This window comes from Tenrec ecaudatus, chromosome 4, assembly GCF_050624435.1.
Source record: "Tenrec ecaudatus isolate mTenEca1 chromosome 4, mTenEca1.hap1, whole genome shotgun sequence".
Taxonomy (NCBI): domain Eukaryota; kingdom Metazoa; phylum Chordata; class Mammalia; order Afrosoricida; family Tenrecidae; genus Tenrec; species Tenrec ecaudatus.
In genome coordinates this window covers 54,161,900-54,187,978 of record NC_134533.1, presented here as the reverse complement: position 1 = coordinate 54,187,978, position 26,079 = coordinate 54,161,900, and the positions used below count along the sequence as shown (strand labels likewise).

Below are 26,079 nucleotides of genomic sequence, written 5' to 3'. Positions count from 1 at the left end.
GGCTGGTACAACTTTAAGTATGGTGGTCAAGGTAAATCTCATTAAGAAGGTGATCTGATGGTAATTTTTTTAATGCTATAAAATAGTGTGTGTAAGCAAATGTGGTGAAGAAAGCTGATGATGCCCGGCTATCAAAAAAAGATATAGCGTCTGGGGTCTTAAAGGCTTGAAGGCAAATAAGCGGCCATCTAGCTCAGAAGCAACAAAGCCCACAGAGAAGAAGCACATGGCCTAAGCGAATACAAGGTGTTGAATGGACCATGTAGCAGATACAAAGGAACAAAAACAATTATTGTGTGATCACCTTCCTCACATAATGGCTGAAGACGAAAGTGTGCATAAGCAAGTGTGGTGAAGAAGGCGGATGGTGCCCGGCTACTGAGAGATATAGCGTCTGGGGACTTAAAGGCTTGAAAGCAAACAAGCGGCCATCTAGCCCAGAAGCAACCGAGCCCACACGGAAGCAGCACACCAACATAGGTGACCATGAAGGACAGAGGAGACCAGGTCTCCAACATCAAAGGTGGGGTGGTGGTGAGAATCACATCACCGTGAAAGAGGGGGAGTGCATGATGGGGACCCAATGCCCACCTGTAGAGAGCTGAACACGCCTTCCAGAGGGGTAGTGAGGAGGAGATGGGCCACACAGGGTTCAGTGTAACAACAATGAAACTCAAAACCTTCCTCTAGTTCCTGAACGCTTCCTCCCCTCCCAATCATCATGACCCCAATCCTACCTTGCCTTGCGGACCTGGTTGTACCAGAGGATGTACAGCGGTGCAATGGGGATCTGGAGGCACAGGGAATCTAGGACAGACGAACCCTTCAACACCAGCGGTGGGAGAGGCGACACCAGGAGGGAAGGGCATGTAGAAAGGGAGAACCGATCTCGGAGATCTATGTGTAACCTCCTCTCTGGGAGATTGTCAAGGGGGAGGCGGGTGAGGGGAGACGCCGGGGAGTGTAAGATAAGATATAATAATTATTTATAAACTATCAAGGGACCAGGGGTGGGATCGGGGAGGGAGGGGGATGGGGGGAAAAAAAGGGAAACCAAGCTGATTCCAGGAACCCAAGTGGAAGGTGAATTATGAGAGTGACAAGTGCAACGAATGTATAAGGGTGCTTTGCTCATTTGATGTATGCACAGATTGTGATAAGAGCCTTATGAGCCCCAATAAAAAGATTTTAAAAAATGACAGAAATCTTTAATATATTGTTTTTCAACATATCCTCCATTTAGGTCTAAACACTGCTGAAGACAATATTTCCAGCTTTCTAACCTATCCTCCACATAATTCTGCTGTCTTCAATTTCCACTACATCAAAGTAGTAGTGTTGACATCCTCAAGGGGCTCAAACTGTGGGAACTAAAAGAAGGCTGGAGAGGAAAAATCAGAGGTGCAGTCCAGTTGGGGTACGGTTTCCAAAGTGAATCTCATAGGACGCCTTTCGTTGCCCTGAGAGAATGAGGAGGTGCATATTGTAATGGAACACATTTCCCCTGAACATCACTCCTGACCCTTTTCTCACCAGTGCACCTTTCCACTTCCTTATCCGTTATTGTCCCTACGCCCCCGTGATCTTCCTGGGTGTATCATTTGAGAAAATCTATTAAATTATCCTTTTGGAGTCCTAAAATACAACTGCCGAAGCTTTCTGAGCTCATCTCTCTACCGTGAATTTAAGTAGCCTAGCAGATTCCCTAGAAAATCACAGTTTTGATGGGATCTTTCTCTCTGGGTCTTATTGGTAAACTGGGACCATTCCAGTTACTATTTGTTCCATAAAATTGTCTTCCTTAGCTTCAAACTTGCTTAATAGACTCATAAAAAGACCAGCTCTTTGATGTGACTGATCATTGTACAACGCTTTTGGTCCCCGTCTTTTGTTTTTAGACACCCTAATAAGACTAAGATGAGTGTAGTAGGGAGAGAACTTGTCGTCAGCCACCCACTGATGGCAGAAACATGCTCATGGGCATTTTCAAAAATAATCCTGTGCATGGATAACCTGGAATCCTAATAAAAATACATACTTTATTTGTTTAACTTGCCTTCTTGTTTAAGAGAAGACTTTATGGGGGAGTACCCCTGAACCCCCCCCCAAAAAAAAACAGATTTGTACTGGACGGAACAAACAATTTGGGAATTCATGTTTCCAACTAGGCTAGCATCAAGCAACATGCTTTGAGTTAGTGCACCCAATGGAGTCACCTGGGAAGCGTCTCTCTGGTCACAGTGAATTTTTTCGTTAAAGTAGTTTCACTCCAACCTTTTTTCTTTCCTTCCTTCCTTCCTTCCTTCCTTCCTTCCTTCCTTCCTTCCTTCCTTCCTTCCTTCTTTCTTTCTTTCTTTCTTTCTTTCTTTCTTTCTTTCTTTCTTTCTTTCTTTCTTTCTTTCTTTCTTTCTTCAGTGTCCAACTGTGAGAATTTGTTTCCTGCTTCAGAAAAATGCTGCAAAAACTGTTGGGGCGTTAAGCACAGCTCACAAGGACAACTCTGTGAGAAAAACTTAAGTGTATGGGTGGTTTTCTTGTTTTTAAAAAAGTGAAATGTTGATTGATGACAAACCTTGTTCTGGATGTCCATCAACTTCCCAAATGGACAAAAATGTTGACTGTTAATACATTTGGAGTTCGTTCCACCAGGTCAGATTGTAGATCAAGCTTTCTCATTAGAGGTTCTGAAAAGATTGAGAAACTTTGCAACAAAAAAGGCCTGATTTGTGGCAGATGGAGGACTGGTTTTGCCACCACCACCATGCACCTGTTCACGCAGCCATGTCAGGGCACCAGAGTTTAGCAAGAAACAGCCTGCCTCTCTCGCCTCGTGCACCTGACTCACCTGACCTCGCTCTGTTCAACTTCTTTTTGTTTTTTCGAATGAAGAGGGACATGAAAAAACAGAAATTTGATGACTTAGAAGAGGTGGAGAAAAAAATGAGGGAGGTACTGTCAGCCATCCAAACATATGAGTTTGACAAATGTTTCCAAGAATGGAATCTCAGATTTGACAATTAATAACAATCAAAGTATAATGGAGAATACTTTGAAGGTAATAAGATTGTTTTGTAAAAAAAAATTAAATACATAGCTTTGAAAAAAATACAGTTTCTTGGGGGGTGAGCTCCTCATATAGTCTGAGGTTTTTATCATTAAATATTATATTATTACTTTGACTTATCAGGTATTCCAAAAATGAGCATTGATATCATAAGATAGTCAACTTATTGAAACACTGGGAATCAAAAAGGTAATGGTAAAATAAATTATGAATGTATGGTGTACATTCATATAGTATACAATGCAGTGATTAAAGGTTTCTTCAAGATTATTAACATGAGAAAATCCAATATAATGATCCCTCAAGTATGAAAGAGTTTGTGCAGTCTATCGCAATTTTGCAAATACTCGCCTACCCGCCTTTCATTACTAAATTATTATTTTTTGTGGCAGATACTGTTCGGGGCACTGGAAATAGAACAGTAAATAAGATAGACATGTTTCATTTTCTTATATACACATGAAAAAAATAAATGAGATATACAGCAATATTAATAAGAGTATATTTGCTAATTAATTTAAACTACGCATTTTTTTCTTCATGTTGAAATACAATCCAAAATTTATAAAACACAAGCCAGGATCTTTATATTGATCCTGGTACTATACTTCATGTTTCTATTGGGTGTCAAAATCAATTCATCAGTAGCTCACAAAATCATGTGTATATCATGTGTCTCAATCATATACCAATTCTAATGTCTCACACCTCTAACAGAGTTGATTGGCATCAAGCCCTTTTCTACAGATGTAAAAACTAGTGAGTGGAAACACACTACACTGATAAGTCCAAAACAAAAATCCCAAACCCACTCCAAGGAGTCAAATCTGAGTCATAGCAAACCTACCGTATATATGGTTTTGAGCCTGTAAGCCTTTCTGAGATCAGATAGTGACACCTTTTTCCCTAGGAGCAGCAGATGGGTTTGAACCACCTACCTACCTTGTGATTAGCAACCCAGTGCTTACTCAAGAGCACTACTGGGGCTCCTTCACTGGAAATTCTAAGTGTTTTACTCCTAAAGTAGAGTAATGTCCATTATACAGTACCTGGACCAGGAAAAGGTTGATGATTTTAGACTCATGTTCTTTTGGTTATGCTGATGACTGAAGGGGTTTTTGTTGTGTTGTGTTTTGCTCATAATGCTGAAACTTTTATGGTTATAAAAAAATCTGATCTGCGCTCCCAATACTCCACATTCCTCACACAAAAAATCAGTTTTATCCCTTCTCTCCCCTCAACCACATAAGTAACTAGTAGGTTAGTTCATGTTTCTACGAATTCCTGAAAAAATGCTTTCCTTCTTTTGGCTTTTGAATTATAAATTTAAGCAGTATAGCAAATAGCACCCAAAAGATTTGCTTACCTCTAACTGGCTGAGTTATCTTAGGCAAGTCATTTCAGGTTTCCAGTTTTGTTTCATGTGTAAAATAAAGGAATTGAACCTGAGGAGCTCCAAAGTTCTTAAGCTCTCATGTTTCCTGACATTACAATTTCAAGTCTACTATTTATCTTCAATAAATTAAAAAGAAGCAGTTTCTCAGAAGAAAGTCTGCATCAATAAGAAAAACTGGCTAGAAAAGGGGAATTGGAAAGCGCCCCAAGCCTCCCTTCACTCACACCAAGGTTGCTGTAGCACAAAATAGAGAAGGAAATGTGAAGGCTGCTCAGCTCACCAAGTGAAACATGCTTCTAGGTACACAACTCAGGAAAATGCTCCTGAAATCTCTCCAGTTCTTAAAACACACACAAACCATCACCACAAGGTGCATCTATACTGATGTGAAAGGAAAATAGAAGCCACTCATTTGTCTGAAATAGAAGTATTTTAAATCCGGAGAGGGCTTGAAGATGATTTGCTTTTGAGTGTTTTTATGAACTATCACTGAATTCTATCCTCTCCTATCACCTTCTCCGCTATACAAACCCCAACAGCTCTTTACATTTGGCTGCTTCTTATGTACAGGGAGGAAAAACATGTTGCTATTGCATCGTCATCTAAACCGTTTCCTGCAAACTTTCCGTGATGGAAGCCATAGAATTTATGATAAAACTCTGTAGAGTGGTGAGACAAATTCCTTTCATATCTATCATTCATTTTATTCCGTGTGCATTTGAAGAGAAGCCTTTTAAGAAAGCCGGTAAATGTGAGAAAGCTACAACAACTAAATTTATTGTTAAGTATCACATCACTGGTCCTCCTGGGAGTTCAGGAAGAGAGCTTAAATCACATTTCCTAACACATTGGAGAGCTTCCCAGAGATGTGATGGCCCACAGAGACAAAGTATCCACAGCACACTGGAATCTCAGAGACAGTGACAAAGAAATGTCACTTTTTAAAATAAAACCAAATTGGAGTGATCCTTCTTTAAAATTGTAAACAAAGTGCAAACTCTCTCCCACCCCAGTTTTCTTCTTTCATTCCCCTCCCCCTCCTGTTTTCACCTGACTAAACTGTAGGTATTTGTTCCATCACCTGACTCAAGGCTGGTTAGAAATAGTAGAGGGAAGAAAAAAACCCCAAACAATCTGCCATTGTTATATGAGACAACAACCTTTCACGTCCTTGAAGCTCACCGTGACCTTCCATCTTTCCTAGCCCCAGTGGGCTCTCCTAACAACTAAAACTACACTCAGTTGGGCTGAATTCCAAATTGTCATAAAAAGAACCCTGTCCTTTCAAAACAAAACCAATTTTTACACCAAGGTGGGGGAGAAACACAAGTCCATTGTTCCCTCACAGATGGAAGTTGGAGTTACTAAGGCAACTGCTCTAATCCCCTTTTTACCACCTTTTTCACATCACTGGCCCATCAAGTATGCTACCTTTTAACTCATAAGCTCAAAAGCGGTCCTCGAACTGGCTGCCCTAATTAGCTACGATTTTCACACTACAGACAACATGATGAGCTAATCGAAATTTGCAAAATAATGACGTACCTCCAGCAAATATTCCTCCTCCTGAGGCCCAGTCTTAGAATAACAATAATGAGACCATTATTAGAGAAGGGCATTAAAATGCTGCACTGCTGCGAAACAGAGAACTTAATTGTTCTGGTCTTGTCCATTGAATCAACAACCTATTGTTGTGGACTTGAAAAATCAGGGCCTGGAGAATGGGTGCCATGATGATTGGTCTGTGCAGCCATGCCGGCACTCGGTAGGATTGTTTTCTTTTGAAACTCTTGATGGACTAGTAGTTTTGTTTAAAAGTAACATAAAAGGCGATTGTCTGGATTTTTTTTTTAAAAGTCCTATTTATTGAAATCCTTAGAAGCAGTTGCATGGATTTGTTCATGACCCCTGAGATAAAAACATAGCGACCATAATAACGCCATTTGTAGAGAGCCCTGTTACCACAGCCTACAGTAACATAAGATAAGCGACTGCCTCTTCTAGCTACTGTAGGAAGGAAGTACTTCTAAGCAGAAAGCAAGAATGATAAAAGGTCAAATACTGGATAAAGCTCATTAATCTCTGAAAGGAAGACTTTAAAAAATAATGCTAATTTGAGAATTTTGCACAATTGCTACAGATTCAAGCACATGGAAAAAAGCACAAGGCTTCTTTTTCCCTTGCTTTTTTCCCTTTTCTCCCCTTTCACTTTTGAGCTTCTTTGCTTTGGTGAAAAGAGAACTCAAATAAACTGATAATTAAGTAACTGCAGCACGACGTCTCAGGATAACCTGAAGAACAAGAGACTCCAAGGCTTCCAGAGAAGTATGCTTATGGCCGTCCCGGTCTATAGTGAGAACAAGAAAACACTGAAGTTAAAGGTTAACTAGTGTCGGATTCTTAGCAGTCGGAAAGGCACTGTTGACACACTGTCCAAGTGTCTTCTACACAGAGTCACAGAACATGCTGCCTGAGCAGGATTTTAGATCTCAACTGTGTAGGGGGTAGATCTTTTTCTTGCTGTTAGCAGGTCTTTGGGGTGGGGATATGTTTGTTTTTTACCAAGTGAGATCTGCTTTATATAAAAATGTATTAAATTGTAAATAAGACCTCTGGCTTCATTCAATCTGTGCTTTGCTTCATTTATCTTCATCTTGTTAGGCTAAATTAATTAACAATCTCATTGCTGCACACTTTCTCTTTTCATTACATCAAATAATGGCCCGTATATGGAAAAAGCCCTCACCACGGGAATTCTGCACCTCGGCTGCTATGAAGAGACTCTGTGTAGCACTGCGGTGATATTACCTAGATACATTCACTTTATCAGCACTTATTGAATGTATGCTTCATTGGTAACAACTAATTAAGTTCCTAAAGTCTTAAACATGTTGTCAATAATAGAAAGCCAATAAAAACAAGAACAACGAAAACCTAAGTTTTGATAAACTTTCAAAGGAAAAACAAAAACCCCACACTGTATAGTCACAACCAAGTTTCACCATCAGTTTCACCCAAATAAGGAACACATGCACATTTGGCAGGTATGTTTCCACAGATACAGCACAAAGTCGCATCAAAGGCTTAGGGGACACACCCCAAGCTGCTCTGCAACTTGCTTTGGAATGTCTAACATGTGATAAATTGGATGATTAGAATTTCATTGGCAAATCCCATTATTTTAAATCTATAAGAGTGAAATGTGTTAAACTCTTTTGTGAGTTTTCTTTTCAACCTGGACACTGTGGCATCTGGAGCTCTGTAAACGGACAAAACAGTAAAGCCCTTTTTAATCTTTTCCTTGATCAACCAGTGCTTCTGTCTCCAACCACAGCTTTGTGCGTGATATCTTCCTGCTAGCATTTCTTATTTAATTAAAACAGACACTGACAGAAGGACATGGATTAGTACTGTAATGATGCATTTACTTCGATTAATCGGAGGCTCCTTTTTAGAGTAATGGCTTAAACAAAGAACAAAAGGAAATTGTTATGAAACAGCCTTTTATCCCAGGCAAAGGTCGCATTATGAGGTTTTTAATTTTGTCAGCTTCTGTTATACACTGCCTTGCTAGTGGAACATGAGAAGTGCTCCCCCCCCCAATAAAGCCAGTTATTATAAAAACAGCCATTAAAGCTGCAAATTGAAATGTCTGATTTTAAAACAGGTTACTTAGCTTTCAGAGTCCTCTAATTAGCATGTTGTGCATTGTTGTGAGGAAAAGAAGACTGAGATGCTAATGACCTACCGCCAGGTGACCACACTGCTGTGCAAAATCATCAAGGCCTTTCCGAGTAATGTGATGAATTAACCAAGCAAGGGTCCAGCACCACCCACCGCCCCTCCTCAGCGCACAGCTCTTGAGGAATGGGGGGGGGGGGGGGGGACTGCACTGAGAGCCCTGTTCAGTAATGCCCGGCCTCTGTCCAAGGGATTCTGATTCTCTGCCAGCTGTTTTGTACTATATTCACGACAAAGCAGATTTTTTTTCTACCAAAAAGCAGTGTAAATTAAATAGCAGTACTAAGTAGGCAGTCTGAACTTAGAAAAGACACCGATATTTGATTTCAAAATACAAAGAAAGATGGAAAGAATCACACGGCAAACAAAGCTGCTTTGCCCCTTTGGGTCTAATTGCTCCTGCTTCCACTGCTTTCCGTCGTCACTCTGAGCTGGGCTCGCAGAGCGTAAACAGTCAGCCCTGAAAGCTTGGTCTTGGTTTATAAGTTTGTAAAGTTCCTTTTAAAAAAATCATTTTAGTGGGGGCTCAGACAGCTCAGACAGTAAGGTTCCTTTCTACGCTGTTTTGACTTTAAAAATCCAAAAAGTAAATTGGGATTCCCGTTTTGGAACCCAAGCTTCCCTTCTGCTTTACTGACTCCATTCACTACCACCTACTCTTAGCCGTAATTTGTCTTGACAAAAAAAAAATTGTTTTTTTGTTTCTGACGTCTGAATTTAACTCAATTACTTGCTTTGCTGCTGTTGTTAGGTGCCATCGAGTCCGTTTCAACCAACCCATAGCAACCCTGCCCAGTCCTGTGCCATCCTCACGATTTTTCCTATGCCTGAGCCCCTCAATGCCACTCCAAACAGATGGTAAGATGTTAAATTTTAAGCTAACTATATCTGTAATTAACTTTCCAATGTATCCTATCTGAGGCAATACTGTTCACATCCTGGTCAATGGTCCCAGGGAGTTCAATGGAGGCTTCACCCATGTAAAACCAATTCAACCTCACTATCATCAGGTCAATTCTGACTCATGGCAACCCTATGGGCACAGTGGATCTGACCCTGTGGATTTCCAAGACTGGAACTCTTCACGAGAGTAGAAAGCCACTTCTTTCTCCAGTGGAGCGGCTGGTGGTTTTGAACAACTGACCTTGCAGTTAGCAGCCCAAATGCCGTCACTACACAATCAGGGCTCCTTGATCAATGTAGGGATGCTGTAAATGGATTTTGAGATTTCACTGTCAAACTGGGTACACAGAATTTAAGCTCTAACACAATTCCTTCCGCATCTTGGATTTTATTATTTACAGTCCTTGGATCACACATGCTCCTTCCATGTGGGTTTAACTGACATCTCAATTACCTTGCATCTTATTTTAAGACAAGTCTTTAAGACCCTAGACATTCTTTCTGATAGCTGAGCACCATCTCCTTTCTTCACCACACGCTGCTATATCTTCAGTTTCCACTTTATGATGGCAAGTATTGAGCTAGAAAAAAATAAGAACTGATTTTTCTTAAATTAGGGCTTAGGATTAAGTGCAAGCCCCAAAAACCATATATCTAAGGCATATATGTCCTTGGTCCACTTTAGAAACAGAATTATCGATCTCTAGAGAAATAATATAGGTAACCTGCAGGAAACATTTGGATTTTCTAATAATATCATTATGCTATTCAATGATATCAAATTAAAAATACTAGTGAGAAAAGGGAAATAGACATATATAGAAAAATTGATTAGACCAAAACACAAGGAACATTCACTTGCACAGATGAAAAGACCAAATGCTGGTCTTAAGCTGACAATTGCTGGACAACCTTGAAAGCAAGAGATTTGAACCACAGTCCAATGACCTCCAAGACCACAATGCTGGGACAGCAGTCATTCGCTTCTTCTCACCACCTGGGGTTGAAACTTAAGTTCAAAAGAATAGTTCAGTTCATTTGACCTTATAAATATATCTTGTGATTAACAGGGTTAGGTTGCTAATGGCAAGTTTGGTGGTTCAAATCCACTAGTTGTTCCATGGAATGAAAGATGAGCTATCTGCTCCCATGAAGATTTAGTCTCAGAAACCTTATATAGGATCACTATGTGTCAAAATCAACTCAATGGCAGTGAGTGGGTTAGGGTGATCTTATAAAGGCCTGGTTGTGCAGCTGTTAAAGCACTTGGCTGCTATAACCCAAAGATGAACCATTTTGAACCACTCCTCGGGAGAAAGATGTGGCATTCTGCTTCTGTAAAGATCAGAGCTGTGGAAGCCCTATGAGGCAGCTCTACTCTTCCCTATAAGGTTGCTACATGTCAAATCAACTCACCAACAGTGGGTTTGGTTTTCAGATTAGCAGAAACAATTTCAGTAATTCTGCTCTGTTCCATATGCTTCAGATTTCAGTAGGCTAGTCCAGACTTGGTCTTCTCTGAGTAAAAGAAAAGGGTAAGAGGACAAACAGAAATGCACACATAGTTTCACAAGTTTCTCTTGTGTCATATTTGCTAACATCTTGTTAGCCAAACCAAGTTAACTGGCTGTTGGACAACTGTCCAGACATTGGGACTCCACTCAAGTACTTCCTCAATGCAAGAACACTTTGTTCTATTAAACTGGCATTTCATGATGCACACCTTCCCGACACGATCACTGAAGATAAAGTGGGTGCATAAGCAAATGTGGTGATAGTGCCCAGCTATCAGAAGATATAGGGTCTGGGGTCTTAATGGCTGAAAAATAAACAAGCAGCCATCTAGCTGAGAAGCAACAAAGCCCACATGTGTGATCACAAGGTGCTATGGGATCAAGTATCAGGCATCAAAGAGCAAGAAGGGTCATGGGGAGGAACCTGTCAGGGTGCAGTGTAGCCATGAGGAAACATACAACTTGCCTCTAGTTCTTAAATGCTTCCTCCCCAACCCTTCCTACTATCATGATCCCAATTCTACCTTACAAATCTGGCTAGACCAGAGGATGGACATTGGTACAGATAGGAACTAAAACACAGAGAATCCAGGACAGATGATACCTTCAGGACCAGTGGTGAGAGTGGCGATACCTGGAGGGTGGAGTGGAAAGCGGGAACCGACAAGGATCTACATATACTCTCCTCCGCGGGGATGTACAACAGAAAAGTGGGTGAAGGGAGATGTCAGACAGTGTTAGACATGATAAAACAATATCAAGGTTCATGAGGGAGGAGGGGTGGGGAAGGAGGGGAAAAATGAGGAGCTGATACCAAGGGCTCAAGTAGAAAGCAAATGTTTTGAGAATGATAATGGCAACAAATATACAAATGTGATTGACACAATGGATGGATGGATGGATGGATTGTGATAAGAGTTGTACGAACTCCCAATAAAATGATTTTTAAATAGAAAACTGTTCAGAGTTGGAGGGTAATACATAATTTCATGACAAAGGCACTGGATATGAGGAAGGATGAAGAGGAATTGGGGCCTGTAAAGCAATCGATCTAACAAAAGAGCCAAAGTCATTTTTTATGACTCAAAAAAATTGTCTCAGCAGAAGTTTCCATTTTTCATCTTAGCCAATGTAGCCTTGATAGCTACTCAAATTAACATTTTCATAAGTGAGAAAAACTGAAAACAAGCCAACAATAGATAACTTTGTCCTAGCTTATATCCATTGGCTTTCAATAAAAATTCCGATGATAAAGCAAACTCCAACATGTGACCTGTACAAGCTTTTTTATTGACTTGGTGAATCAGTTCATTCTTCCTTGATTAAAGGCTTTAAAAAAAACCAAATTGATGGGTCACAAGTTTGAGGAGATATTAAGCAAATGCTTCCAGGCGTCCTCAAACTTCGGCCCGCGGGCCACATGTGGCCCACCGAGGACACCAGGTGTTTTTGCTCCATTTGTTTTTTTACTTCAAAATAGGATATGTGCAGTGTGCATAGGAATTTTTTCATAGTTTTTTTTTAAAACTGTAGTGCAGCCTTCCAACGGGTCTGAGGGACAGTGAAAAAAGTTTGAGGAGCCCTGGTAATCTCCTTCTTTAGGTATCTTGAGGGTGTTGGCTAGCGTTAGTCCAACAAACACCTGCAAACAGCATCCCTCAGTCCTTCATCACAGCAGCAAAAGCAGCTTTCAAAGACGAAAGAGGATATTGGAAAGATCTACCAATAAAATGGCTTTGGAAAAGGGAAAAGAGAAAGCCAACAAAACTCCTGCAGGTGAACCTACATTTATCAAAAAATTAAGGTGGGGTGGGAACTAACTACAAATTATTATATCATTCAAACACTGCCTATTATTTCTTTTTGTGACATTTACCTCTGTGGAATAAAGGGGAAGAAGAAAACTCTGGTCTGAAGGAGAAAGAACATCCTACACTAAGATGATTAAGAAGCACTTTATAAACGACTCAAATTGTGTTTCCCACTGTAAGAAGCACAAGATCAGTGAGGCAAGTGGCCGTGACAATGGCGTGAACTTCCCAGAGCACTTGGTCAGGGTGCTTCACCTCGTTTGGGAAGATAGCTAGAGCCACTTACCAGCCCTTTCCACTCAGATATGCTCAGACAGCAGAAGTAGGAGTGATTACTGGGTACAACTCCTGAGCTCTGTGGCAAGGGAAATACGATGCGGTGTAGTACCACCCAACAGTTATTCCTGTGAGCAGGTAAAGCTACCAGTGAAGTAGGTCTCCAAAAGGAACCTTCAGCCATTCCTTCATGTGAGCCAGTCCTGAGAGAGGGCTGCCAAGGCTGGCACTAACACTGGGGGAACAAGAAAGAAAGGCCAGCAAAACTCAATCTTCCACCCTAAGACAGGAAAAGGAAACTAAATCACACGGAGAAACTATCTTAAGAATTAAACAATTAATAGAGAACAGAAAAAAGTGAGAGAGTAAAATTTTTTAAAATCCAATTCACTTTCCAACATTCATTTTCAACTTATTTAAGTAATAGAATCCCATTGTGTCTTAAAGCAAAGGACTAAATTGTAATTTGCCTTTTATAAACAAGGATAATTCTTGGCACAAATGCAATTTGCATTGATTTTTTCCTGTTTTGGTCAACCAAATTCTCTCACCTGATCTTTGGTGAGCATCAAGCATTCGAGCAGTCGTCCAAGGCCCTGGCAGAGAGCAAAGCTAATAGGTCCACCTAAGCATCAAGACTAGCATTGTGCCCTCACTCACACTGGGTTCTAATAAACAATAGGCCATGTTCAGAGATCTATACTAATTTTTTCAATGGAAGCAGCTTAATTCAAAATTTCCTTTAAAAGTCTTTTTGCTCTGAGATAGAGACAAAGAGAAACAACAAGTGGGTGCCAGAAAAAGAAAAGAAGGGAAAATAAACAAACAAAGAAATCACACTCTTTAAGGGCAATATTTTTAAATATCGACTACCTGGTTCATAGAAGGTGCTCAAAAATTGGTGTGTTGAATTAGATTGTCATACATTTAGAAAAAAACAGAAGCAGAAGAGAATAAGCAATCTTTTTTTTTTTAAAGAAATCATTAGTCAAATCAGGCACTTGGGAAACCCAAACTTAGAAATTTCCAATACTTGTGTTGAACTTTTGTTTTGTAGAATAAAATGGGATGAAACATGAGTCAAATAACATAGAATTATATCTACTTCGTCAGATTTTGTATAAGCACAAAGATCTGATTAAAATCAAATCCAAGGAAACTCCTGGAGGAAGTATGATGTCATAAAAGGCTAACTGTAATCCATGGGTGAGCAGAGGGCCTGAAAGAGCAGCTCTACCCTTCTGTCTTCATAAAGGGCACTTGGGGGAAAAACACATTAATTGGAATGTACTAAAACCTCAGATCATGTTTGGCTCAAACTTTCACCCAGGAGCCTTTTATTCTGCTCATAAATGCCTTTTCTAATTACGGTATTAGTATATACAACTAAACTTATTTACCTGCTCTCCTCTTAAACTCAGCTGATTACATACATCAAAGATAATCACAGAAACAGCTGCATTCCTTATGGAATCAACCTGCGTGCTTCACCAATCCTTTCTCTGTACCTCCATGTTTCTCCTACCCCTTGGCCCCAATAAAATACCTCTCTAGGGCAGATGCTTCAAAATCATCTAAGGATAAAAATCTTTCTTCTCAGTTTAAGATATTGTGGATTAATAGATATGGCCCTTTTAGCCTTAGTCTTCAGGAGCTCTGAAACGCAGTAATTATGTCCTGGGCTGCTATCCTCAAGTTCAGTGGTTCAAATCTACCAGCTGCTCTGTGGAAAAAAAGATGAGGCTGTCTAATCCTAGAAAGATTTACAGCATCAGAAACCCACTGACACAGTTCTGCTCTGTCCTATGAGGTCACTATGAGTTGGAATGGACTTGATGGCAATGAGGTTTTAAGCCATTGTCTTTGTTGCCCACCGAACGCCTGGATAGGTAAAAGCAAATAGGAGGTGCCTTAGGCCCACCAAGGGAATGGATAAATTGCTAATAGTGTAAATAAATTAAGGCACTGTTACCCTTGTGGGAGTAGGACCATGTAAATAAGGTCTATAGTATCCTGAAAGGGAGATTTGCCAGTTTTGTCATTATGTTAGATTCAAAATGAGCCATACCATTGAAATAAACCAAAACTCACCACCAAGGAGTCAGTTCTGACTCACAGAGACCCTATATCCAGTACAACCTATGGAAGCTGAAACTTGTATAATGCAAAAATCTGCCAGAGAAGGAAAACGTAAGTACTTTCCACTAAAAGGAGTGGTGGAAGAGTGGTAAAACTACACTCTCAACAATGGAAACCTTCCAAGAACTGGAATAGGAAGGCCATCCTATCAAGCTCCAACTCTCTTAGGTTTCACTTGAAAACTTTTGATGGCAGAGAAAAAGAAACCTAATAACTTATTTTTATGCTGCATTTTTTCTATTTTTAGCAATAAAACCTTACTACACGATAGCGCCGCATATTTTTAAGAGAGATGATTAAATATCAACCTAGTTTTTATGTACACATTTCAAACAATGTACAAAGATAGATAAAATGGAGATATAATAAAAGGCAACATCACAAATATAAATTAAAAATATTACCCATTAAAACATGATTTACCAAAGTCCAATAGAATTTGCATAGCTATAACTGAAGGATTAATTTTCTTCCATATCTATATTATTTTTCCAGGCAGGCAAACAATGAAATTTGAACTGAATATTCATCTTTGCTGTGTTCCCAAACTATTGAGATCTCTAATTTGAAGTAATTCCATTAAAGTAGACCTCAAGAAGAATTATATATTAATGAATAGGATTAACATATGTAAATGTCAAAGACAGAAGATATTTCTTCAGCACATAGGCAGATAAACTGCTCTCTCCAATTCCTGTCCAACTTGTGCATCTGACAAAAATATCAGACTGCAATAGCCAAATGAATATTAAAAATAGAAGTGAAATTCAACTTTCTTATTTGGGAACAAAGAAAATACACACTTCAAGTTGGGATAAATATGTATGTGTGCATTCTACTTTCAAAATAACACAAACTGAAAATTTTGGATTTATTCATCACATTTGCATTTTTTTCTGACAATGCTAGTAAAATTATTTCAATACAAATTATACTTATTTCAACCATAATAATGTTCTCATTGTATCATCCATACTCTTTCACATTCAGACAGTTAAAAGTAGAACAAATTAATTATAAATATCAAGTGAGTCAATGGACATCAAAGTATGAAGGAAGTAAAAAAGTACTGCTACAAAGTATTTATTAATCAGAAATAATAAAACATGAATTTATTGCTTCTCAGCATATCCTTCACCCAGGTTTATACACTTCTGAAGGTGGTGTTTCCATCATTCTCACCCTTCTCCAAAGAATTCTGTCCATTCTGATTTACGACATAGCAAATCAGTAGTTTGGGCATTTTCACGGGACTCATATTGTACTCATTTCCAATGTTCTTTGAATTTGGGGAACAAAAGTCTGAAGGGGTAAGATCATGACTATAGGGTGGATGAGATAAGTTTTCCCTGAAATTATCAAAGAACTGTTCTTGCTACCACCGAGGAAGAAGCCGATGCATTGTCATGATGGAAACATATTCCTTGGCACAGCCTTCCTGGCCTTTTCCTCACCAATCCAGTTTCCAGTGTTCTTCTAACTTCTTCATAAAACAGAATAAGGTCCCAAGATCATCTGGGATCCTTTGAGATCATCTATGAAGCTTACCTCTTTGAGATCCCCAAATAACAGTTGCCATAACCTTCTGAGCTGGCCGCTCTGCCTTGGAAGCCACTGTTTTGGCTGGACTGTTTGTTGTTGCTGTTGTTGTTATTGTTTGTTTTTTGTTTTGTTTTTATGGCACTCTAACAACACTAAGACAAATGCATTATTGAGAAAACTTGTCTGTAGTTACCAACTGATGCAAGAGACATATTTAAGCACATTTTAGTTGGAATAAATTTGTTCATGTACGAACTGAGCCCTAGTAGCAACTCTTTTTTACTTACCCTTGTATTTCTCCAAATCACATATCTGTCTACTATTATACCAATTATGCAATCACTTTTGTGATTCCAATTGTATCTATTTTAATTTTTAAAATCTAATTCGAGCAACTTCAGCAAAAAATTAAAACTAATGTATTTGGTCACATAAGTTTAAAAGAAAAACCAAAAAACCCTATTTCTGACAATACCAGGTCCAGCAGTAAAATGATGCAATAGGAATGGGTCTGTTTCCATCTCTCAGGCAGGGCCTCCCCCTTCAAACAACTTCAGTAGAGAGGCAGTGTGGCTCTTTCCAATAATTTCAGCAGGGGAAATAGCTCAGGATTGAGTCTCAGTGGCTTGTCTTAGATATCATGATTATTCCTAAACCAATCACTAACCAAGAGTACTGAATGCTCTCTGTAAGCAGTCCTAATTAGGGGGCTATTCTCCTAGGGATTGGGCATGGATGGACAGTCCTACTATAGGTTTGGGTATTAAAAATGAGAGACATAGTAAGACTGTACTTTCAGGGATCTCTTCATTAGTTCCTTAATAGAGAATTTTCTCTGACCATGCAGCACACCAAAAAAACATGGAGAAGAGGAGTCACAGCTTGCGTTCCTGCATGTGAAGCTGGCCGTTTGTGTTGGCTCACTGCAACTGGTGTGTGCCGTTGATGGTCAGTCTTCTCTCCTTTCAAGAAGAGGAAGAGGGAGCACATGTCTGTCGCCTGAATGGCTTTCATTTTAAGAGAGAGAAAGGGTGAGAGAGAAGTGCTGTTTAGGGTAATTGTCCAGAATAAGGCGTAACAAACGCCAGGCAGGCGAGCAATAAAGTGTGTGTTTATACCCGCAGTTTCTTTTTCCAAGAATTATTATAGCAAGGTAAGGTTTGGGGGGGGGGCGGAGGGAAAGGACGCAATGACAAGAGCTCTTCATTGCAATAGCCGCCTCACAGCCAAGACTACTTTGGACGGTTTCTGATGTACACAAAAGAGGAGCAAGAACTAGAACCCAACGCGTGTGAAGACGGCAAGAACAAAGGAATCTTTTGATCAGGTTAGCTCTCTCCTTCTCTCACTTAGGGGACAGCCTACCCCAAACTAGTCATTCTCTCCTTCCTCTTCTAGATTGTTAAATTTAAATTCTTAGGACAAGTGCAAAGGTTTACACATAACTATCTTCAGCTACCTGAATCAGAACCACCAGGGTAGAAGAATGACAGCGTTGAAGAAGCACGTTGAAGGTGACAAGCCAATTCTTTATTTTTTTCAAATCTTAAACTCTAGATTTTTTTCCAGGATCTCACAATGAATGATGCACTTCATTCGTATATGTATAATGTTTCATCTAACGCATCTGCACATTTCAGAAACCACTTCTTGCTGAACTCCCAGGATAATATGAAACCCAGTAAAAGTAAGAGATGTTAAATGTAGAAAAAACAATGGAAATTTGGTAAATTGTGAAAAGAATTGATTGGGAGTGTGGAGAGTTTAATTAACTCATTCAACAATTATTTGCTGAGTGTTTACTGAAAAGTAGGTTATTAAATAGTCATGTAAGTCATTTAAAGTGGCTTTGACTTTTCAATCAGAAAGGAAGAGAAAAAAGATCTTATTAAAACTACAAGGCAAATTGTCACACACACAAAAAGTTTAAAAAGATAACTGCTAAAAAGAGTTTAATGTGAGCTCAGAGAAGACTACCAGGAGCCAGGCCTTGAACACAGACTGAATGCCTGTAATATAGATGTGAGATACATATTCCCAGTCATGAAAATGGCATGAAATGTAGCGGGATATACAAACTTCTTCTAAACCAGTCAATTCAAAAATATCTAGAGAATTTCAGATGAATACACCATCATACATATAAGCTGATCTTTTAATTTTCTACATTTCTAATTTTTATTCAAATTTAAAATTTTGGAGAGCAAGCGTGCATGTTAAGGTACTTTTTCAGTAACAATGTTCACAATATATGAAAGGATATATGAAAGGGCTTCAAAAAGTTTATGGAAAAATCCTATTGCCTTTTCATTCCATTTCCCACAAAGTTCTTGAAGGCCCTTCTTATAAAGAATGAACATTTCATCTCTGTATTGGGCATTGTATGCCAAAGACACTGAAAACAAAACAAAAAATACATGCTGATTTACTTATAATCAATTACTACTGGTCCCTCCCAACTGTAGCAAAGAAGAGTAAAGACATTCAAAGACAAATGGAAACAATTCATCCAAAGTACTAATGGGACACAGAAACTCCAGCCTCCAGCCCTGAAACCAGTTGAAAGATATCACAATAGAAGGTTCCTGGATAGCATGGGATAAAAAAAATGTAGAAAAAAATTCTAAACCATAAAAGTGACCAGGCTGATTTGTTTGATAGAAACTGGTGGAACCCCTTAGCTGGTGACATTAGTCCCTGTTCAGGCCTGGAAGTGAAACTCACAGGCGTGGCTCCAGTTTCAGCCAAATGATAGACCTACAGGCTAACTACTAACACCCGAGCGGCACACACTCCGTGGAACAATCAAACATAGAGACCAAAGGCAGCATAGTCCCTCGGGTAAAGCTCGGAAGGCAGGACATGATAGAAAAGAATAAAAATGGAGAGAGTAAACTAAGGGAGGAAGTGCGACCCAGGCTGTACTTTGTGGATATTGCAAGTAATATCACAAATGTGTATGAATCGTTGCAAGGAAAACCAATTTACTCTGAAAACTTTTATCTAAATCACATTAAAGGATCAAAAAAGAAAGGTTTGCTTCACTGGGCAGGTGAACTTTTTTGCATCTCACCATAAAAACAAGTGTACTCCACAAAGATCTTTCTTTAACGCCAACTAAGTCCATACAGCACACCAGCTTGTATGATCTAAGGACTGTAAATAATATAATCCACATGAGAAGAAGGGAAAGGTATCAGAGTTTAAACTGTAAACATATGGTTTGCAGAGGCTATGGATGACAGTGGAAACACAAAATCATGTGTAGGGTCGTCCTCACATAAAGGAAGCCTCTGGTGACTTCCCTCTGACCACAGCCAAGGGATGTGACTAGTCTTGTTAGCAGACAGAGAGCATTGTAAAGCTAATGATGGTAGATATAGTTAGGTTAAATTTTAACACCTTATCACATGATCTCACATTTGACCCATTTAAAAGTTGGTTTAGCTAAAATAATAATAATAATATGGTGAATCCCCTTTGACCACTGACCGGGAAGTGAACAGCCTTTCTATCATACAGAAGGCTGTGGCAAATGGATTACTGCAGATATAGTTAGGTTACAATTTTAACACTTTTCATATTAAATATGCAGCATAAATATTAATACCACTTCCCAAGGAAGTAATCCCAATATGAAGTTCTTTAAAGGACGTACTCCCACTCCAACGGCATCCCAAAGGTGCCCCCATGAGGCATTAGCTCCACAAGGCTGGAGACAATATCAATGCCATGTGTATTCTAGTCAGCTTGAAAAATCTACCTTTACATGTAGGCCCACATGCAGATTCATAATTCACAATAACATTTTAATGGAAAGAATATACATGCCAAGATAAAGAGACTCTGGTCAAACTGACATGCCAACTTTTCCTACTGGTCAGTATCATTTATTTTTTTTCCAAATGCTATATCTTGGAAAAGGAAACATTAAGCTACAAGCAAGTTTAAAAGCCTCCAAATGTCTTCTAATCTCTCTGATATTATAAAAAGCATTTATTCTGAATCTGAGACATTTTCCAAGAATGAATGACCTTTTGCCAAATAGGACACTGCCTCTAAGATAGCAAATTTAGAAAACTGAATGCTACCTGGAGAAGCGACAAATGTGTACCCTGGGGCCGACTTCAATCTGGCCGACTTCCCGTGTATTACCAATAGCATTTAGCGGGACAGCTAGCCTTAGCTTGCTTTCATCTGTTGCTCTGAGATTTAAAAAAGAAGGAAGGAAGGAAGGAAGGAAGGAAGGAAGGAAGGAAGGAAGGAAGGAAGGAAGGAAGGAAAAAAGGAGCACAGAAGACAATAAGGGTGGGAGGCCTAGATGCCAGGCTTCAAACAGTTAAGCTCAGGCACCTTCAAGGAGTAGGGAAAGTTAAACCAAAAAAATGTTTTACAAGCTGGCACCCGCTCACATAATGAGATGCGCTGTCAGTCCTCACAGGGAAATATTTGTGTTGCCATGCAGCTAAACAAATGCCTTTTTTCACTTTCACTTCAGTCAGCCTCCCACTCCTCCTCTCTCAACAGTCTAGGCAGGTCGAGCTGGGAAACGTGTAGTCTGTACACCATGCTTCCTGCTGCCCACAAAAGGAATATTTATATCAACCCCCAAGATTCACGGGGAAGATAGAAACTCCGCACATTAAAGCCAACATAAAATTTCTGCTGTTTCAATATCTTCACATATCAATCAATGCAACTGGGCACCGAATGGAATAATACAGTAGCTTTGAAACCACTAAACATTCAAGAGTGTGGTGACATTTTTTCACATCATTTGCACATTACTATTCATAATGCTACAGCGATCTCCTATATAAAATATGATGAATTCACAAGTATGATTATCAAATTTATGGTGTGTGCTCACTATACCACACATTATGGTTCCGTAGCTTGTTTGCCCTGAAGTCACAAAAATTTGCATAGAGTTTAAATGAGTATGGTCTATACGAACTATAGTTAAAATATTATTACAGTTATATGCTTTTCCATATGAACCAGTAAAAAATCATTTTTTGTTCTTCTTTAGGGCAGTATTTTATTACAAGAAAATGAAAGGCTTAGCTCTGCTATTTCTCTGCAGACAAAATCAAGACCTAAAAATGTACAATCAGACCCGAAAACCATTGTCAGAAATTTTAAAAATAAACATTTAAAAACTTAAAGCTGAACTTTAAAAGGTTGTTGTAGAAGCTTGTTTTATTACTAAAATAAAAGTATTGTTTCTCTGAAAATAAAAGAAAAAAACCATCCCAAATACTTAGAAACGACACAAGAATGAAAAAATTGTAGCTGGGTTTTCGTGTCCATCAGCTGCTGTGAGGTCCACCTGGTATCCTCACCTCATTGACAGAGCCCCTCCCTCACTACTGTCAGCCCCATGGTAGCAAACTGACTTGCAGCTGTCTAACAGCAGCACAGAGCTCGCCATACCAGGTGAGTGGTTTTCAACAAAGCTCAGAGTCACAGAGTATTCCAAGAGCTACTGAGCCAGTAGCTTTTAGTTTTAGAAGCCTTCCTGCATGGTGTGGGGGGTCGGGGTGGGGGGAGAAAGGGGGAGACGACAAAATGAATCTTTAAAATATTCTAAGATTTCTAAGATGAGTCAGACTCAGAGGGAATTTGCCCGTCCATATTTTGAACACTACTTGGAAAATAACATATTCCTATCTTGAATAAGGTACAAGTAATTGACAGTGTCACAAAGGTAATTGTTCTCTCCTGATTCTGACCTTTTTAAGCTATTGCTTCAGTGAAAAGCTAAACCATGCTTGAAATAAAACAAACAAGGCAAGACAAAAGAATGGGGAAAAAAAGAATTCTCCAGAGTGAATATAAATTAAAGAAAAGGTCAAAAAACTGACTAAGACTAATGTGCTACAATTATTACGATTTTTTAAGGAAGGTTTTTTTTTCCACTAATTCTGGTTTGAATTTGCTTTTCATGAGTATTTGAAGAAACTTTGCAAACCCTTCCAACTTGAGACAACAGAAGCAGACTACATTTTCCAGAGGAAGCCTAAAATAAGTGAAAATGTGTATTCCTTTCCATTCTCATAAAATTTCAACACCAAAGCTGACATTTAACGATGACTAGTTTCTGTGGCAAAGGGACATGTTCAAGACAACTCCCCCCAAACCACTCAAGTGCATCTGGGCAGAAACACTTGGCTAGTCCAGAGTGAACCTCCTCTAGTGAAAGAGGAGGCAAGATCGCGATTTCAGGTTTCCCACAAGCTAGTTTTCAAAACATTATTTCTCTTCAGTGTTTGAACCTCTGTATTATAACAAAGTAGAATGAAGAATTAATTTATAATTTTTGCATTGTATTTTTTTGGTGTCTCCAGGGTGTGAAGAAAGTCCGTATGCATATTAAGGGTCAATCAGTCCTCTGGGCGAATCACTGCCTAGAACGCTGCAATAGTTCTACATATCCTGCATCAGCGTTTCTTATCCAAGGTGTCTAGAAGTGGAAGGGAGGAAACACACCAAGGACATCGTATCTTTCAAGCTCAGTAGCACTTAGCAGATTGCTGGGCCTCCAAGGCCTAACAGATTGAACCAAGACTTTTCACACAATCAGGTAAAGAGGGCCAGGCTAGTCAGCAGATATCCTGTTCAGATAACTCAAAGAATATTTTAGTGACAATGTGAGAAAAAAAATAGTAAAATTGATAGAACCATGTAAAAACCATGAGTAAAAAACTCATTGAACCATGTCTCCCTTTTTGCTCTGTAGAACTCACCCTCACACCTAGCAAGGACACTATGAACATTCTTTTTTTTTTTTTTTTACATTTTATTAGGGGCTCACACAACTCTTATCACAATCCATACATATACATACATCAGTTGTATAAAGCACATCCGTACATTCTTTGCCCTAATCATTTTCAAAGCGTTTGCTCTCCACTTAAGCCCTTTGCATCAGGTCCTCTTTTTTTTCCCCTCCCTCCCTGCTCCCCCCTCCCCCCTCCCTCATGAGCCCTTGATAATTTATAGATTGTTATTTTGTCATATCTTTCCCTATCTGGAGTCTCCCTTCCCCCCCTTCTCTGCCATTCGTCTCCCAGGGAGGAGGTCACATATGGATCCTTGTAGTCAGTTCCCCCTTTCCAACCCACTCACCCTCTACTCTCCCAGTATCGCCCCTCACACCTTTGGTCCTGAAGGTATCATCCACCCTGGATTCCCTGTGCCTCCAGCTCCCATATGCACCAGTGTACAACCTCTGCTCTATCCAGTTCTGCAAGGTAGAATTAGGATCATGGTAGTTAGGGGGGGAGGAAGTATCCAGGATCTGGGGGAAAGCTGTGTTCTTCATCGGTACTACATCGCACCCTAACTGAACCATCTCCTCTCCTAAACCCCTATGAACATTCTTAAGCAAATATGAAGACAATCTCACGTACTTAATTTCAAGTACACCAAAATAAAATACTTAGAGGAAATCAGCACATCATTGTTTAGCAAGATAACATATCTGAACTCTCTCAAAAGACCTAAGACAAACACAATGACTATATGTTGATATTCTTGTCTCATAGAAGAAAAGAAAAGAAATGGAAAGATTTTTTTACAGTATTGCAGGACAATTTATCCTTGATTTCATTTCCAGCTTAACATTAGCATCTAACAAGCCTAATTTCATTGTGTAAGATATAGAAAATGGGAAAACAAAAGATGTTAATATTCTATACTGTATTGTTACATACATACATACATACATACATACATACCCCTGACAAGGCAAAAGTATTGCCATGCAAACAAAACTAATTTTGGCATATGATAAAGTCACTTTACTTCCTACCATTTACCCTGCATACTGCCCATTACCTCAACTAAGAAGCCTTCAGAATGTCATGAGGAGGAGGAGAAGGGTTCAGTATTACTTAAGAAATTTAGTTGTAGTATGGTTTTAACTTGGAATCAGGAGGGAAAATATTGTTCTTATTCTGTTCAGAGGCTAAGTTTAAAGTAATAATAATTTCCAGTTATCTTAGGCCATATTTCAACTAAACACACACACAAACTAGGAATGGTGTAGCATTAACAAACTGATCGGGAAGCACTGTGGGAATTGGTCAAGGCCAGTTAAGACATCTGTCCAACTTACTTTCCAACCATCTGTATCAAATATGCTTCATGACAGCAGGATCATATGGAAAATAAGCTAGCAATTTACATTGCTTCCGTACAATATCTCTAATACAGTGGTTGCAAACTTTTAGTTATACTGACGAAACTATTTCTACACTGCCCTCATGTCGATTTGGCAGCATCCCCACGACTTGCCTCATTCTCTGTGTCATGTCAATTCAGGATATTGCTGTCTATCAAAATAGAAATATATTTTTAATCAAGTATTTTGTCGCCTTTCTTGTTAGTATTAGCCACTAAAGGAAAGCCAGGTATACCAAACAATCAGTTTCTCAAGTGACAACTAATAGTACATGCTACAAGAAACATACCCACTTTTAACTTATATAAGCCACATCAATGACCTTGACATTGGACAGTTCACACAATGAACATTAAATTGTTGTAATTAGCTTTTATCGATAGTCAGAACAGTTTTAGACCTCTGGTACTTTTTGGGCATGATCTGTGCAAAAGACTGACATGAAGAGGTTTCATTATGTTCCCACCAATAAACACGAGACTACAGAGAGGGCATCATGTCAGTAACTAATAAGGCAAAGAATACGACATAGTTGTGACTTATATTCTCGCTGGAGAGATTAAACATATATAAAGTGATAAGAGCTTAGGTGAAGGCAAGAAAAATGAAAAGAAAAAGAGTAAGAATTCACCCCTTTCCCCTATATCCGAAATAGTTACTCATCTTTATACAAGAGTGCTTAGCTGAAGGGGCAAGTAGGCTGCAAATATAGTCAGCACAGTGCTCAGTGCATCGGGTACCCTGGCATAGGGCTAGAATCACTTAAGGAAAAGGCACCTAAGAGGGAAAGCCACGCTGCTAAGGCAGACTACATCTATCTGGGGGGAACCCTCCTATTTCTAATTCATCCATTCATAGCACATTCTGTTAGTCTCCTAACCATCGTAATCTCTCATCTAAACAATGGGTTAGCCTCCTGATTGGTGTCTCTGCCTCCACACCTGCTTTTCTCGAGTCTGCTCCTCTAACAATAAGAAGCATTGGTTTCACCACGGGTTAGATGCGAGGCCGCTAGATTCAAACTCACAGGCCACTCCATGGGAGAAAGATGACTGTCGGTACAGGATCGCTGTGGGTCAGAATCTGCTAGATGGCAGTGGGTTTGTAAATTACATATTACTTCTCCCTTAAACCTTTAGTTGACTCCCCTTGTCATTCCATAAAAGCCAGACCCCTCACCAAGATCTGTTGTTGATGGTGCCATTGAGCTGGTTCTGACCCAGAATGACCCATGGCCGACAGAAGGAACCACTGCCTGGTCCTGCATTATCCTCGGTGCCAATCCATCTCATTGAGGGCCTTTTTCTTTTTTGTTGTGCTTCTACTTTGCCAAAATGGTGTCCTTCTTCACAGACTGGTCTCCTGACAACCAACCCGAAGTATGAAGCCTCACCATGGTCCAGTGGACTCTATTAAGCTGGCCACAGGCTCCCTCTCTAACATTATCCCCAGATTTCTTTTTACATTTTTACTTAGCTGTAATCACACTATTTGGTAGCAACTTT

General features: G+C 39.4%; 1 protein-coding gene and 1 non-coding gene across 5 annotated transcripts in view; one reads left to right on the top strand and one right to left on the bottom strand.

Annotated features, from left to right (window-relative positions):
* The window catches only part of SOX6 (SRY-box transcription factor 6), a 528,806-nt gene that overhangs the window by 437,218 nt on the left and 65,509 nt on the right, over positions 1-26,079 (bottom strand). The gene's annotated exons all lie outside the window — the stretch shown is intronic.
* On the top strand, positions 17,170-17,392 carry LOC142447417 (small nucleolar RNA U3). Its single transcript, XR_012784130.1, has one exon. It is a non-coding gene; the product is annotated as a small nucleolar RNA U3 (small nucleolar RNA).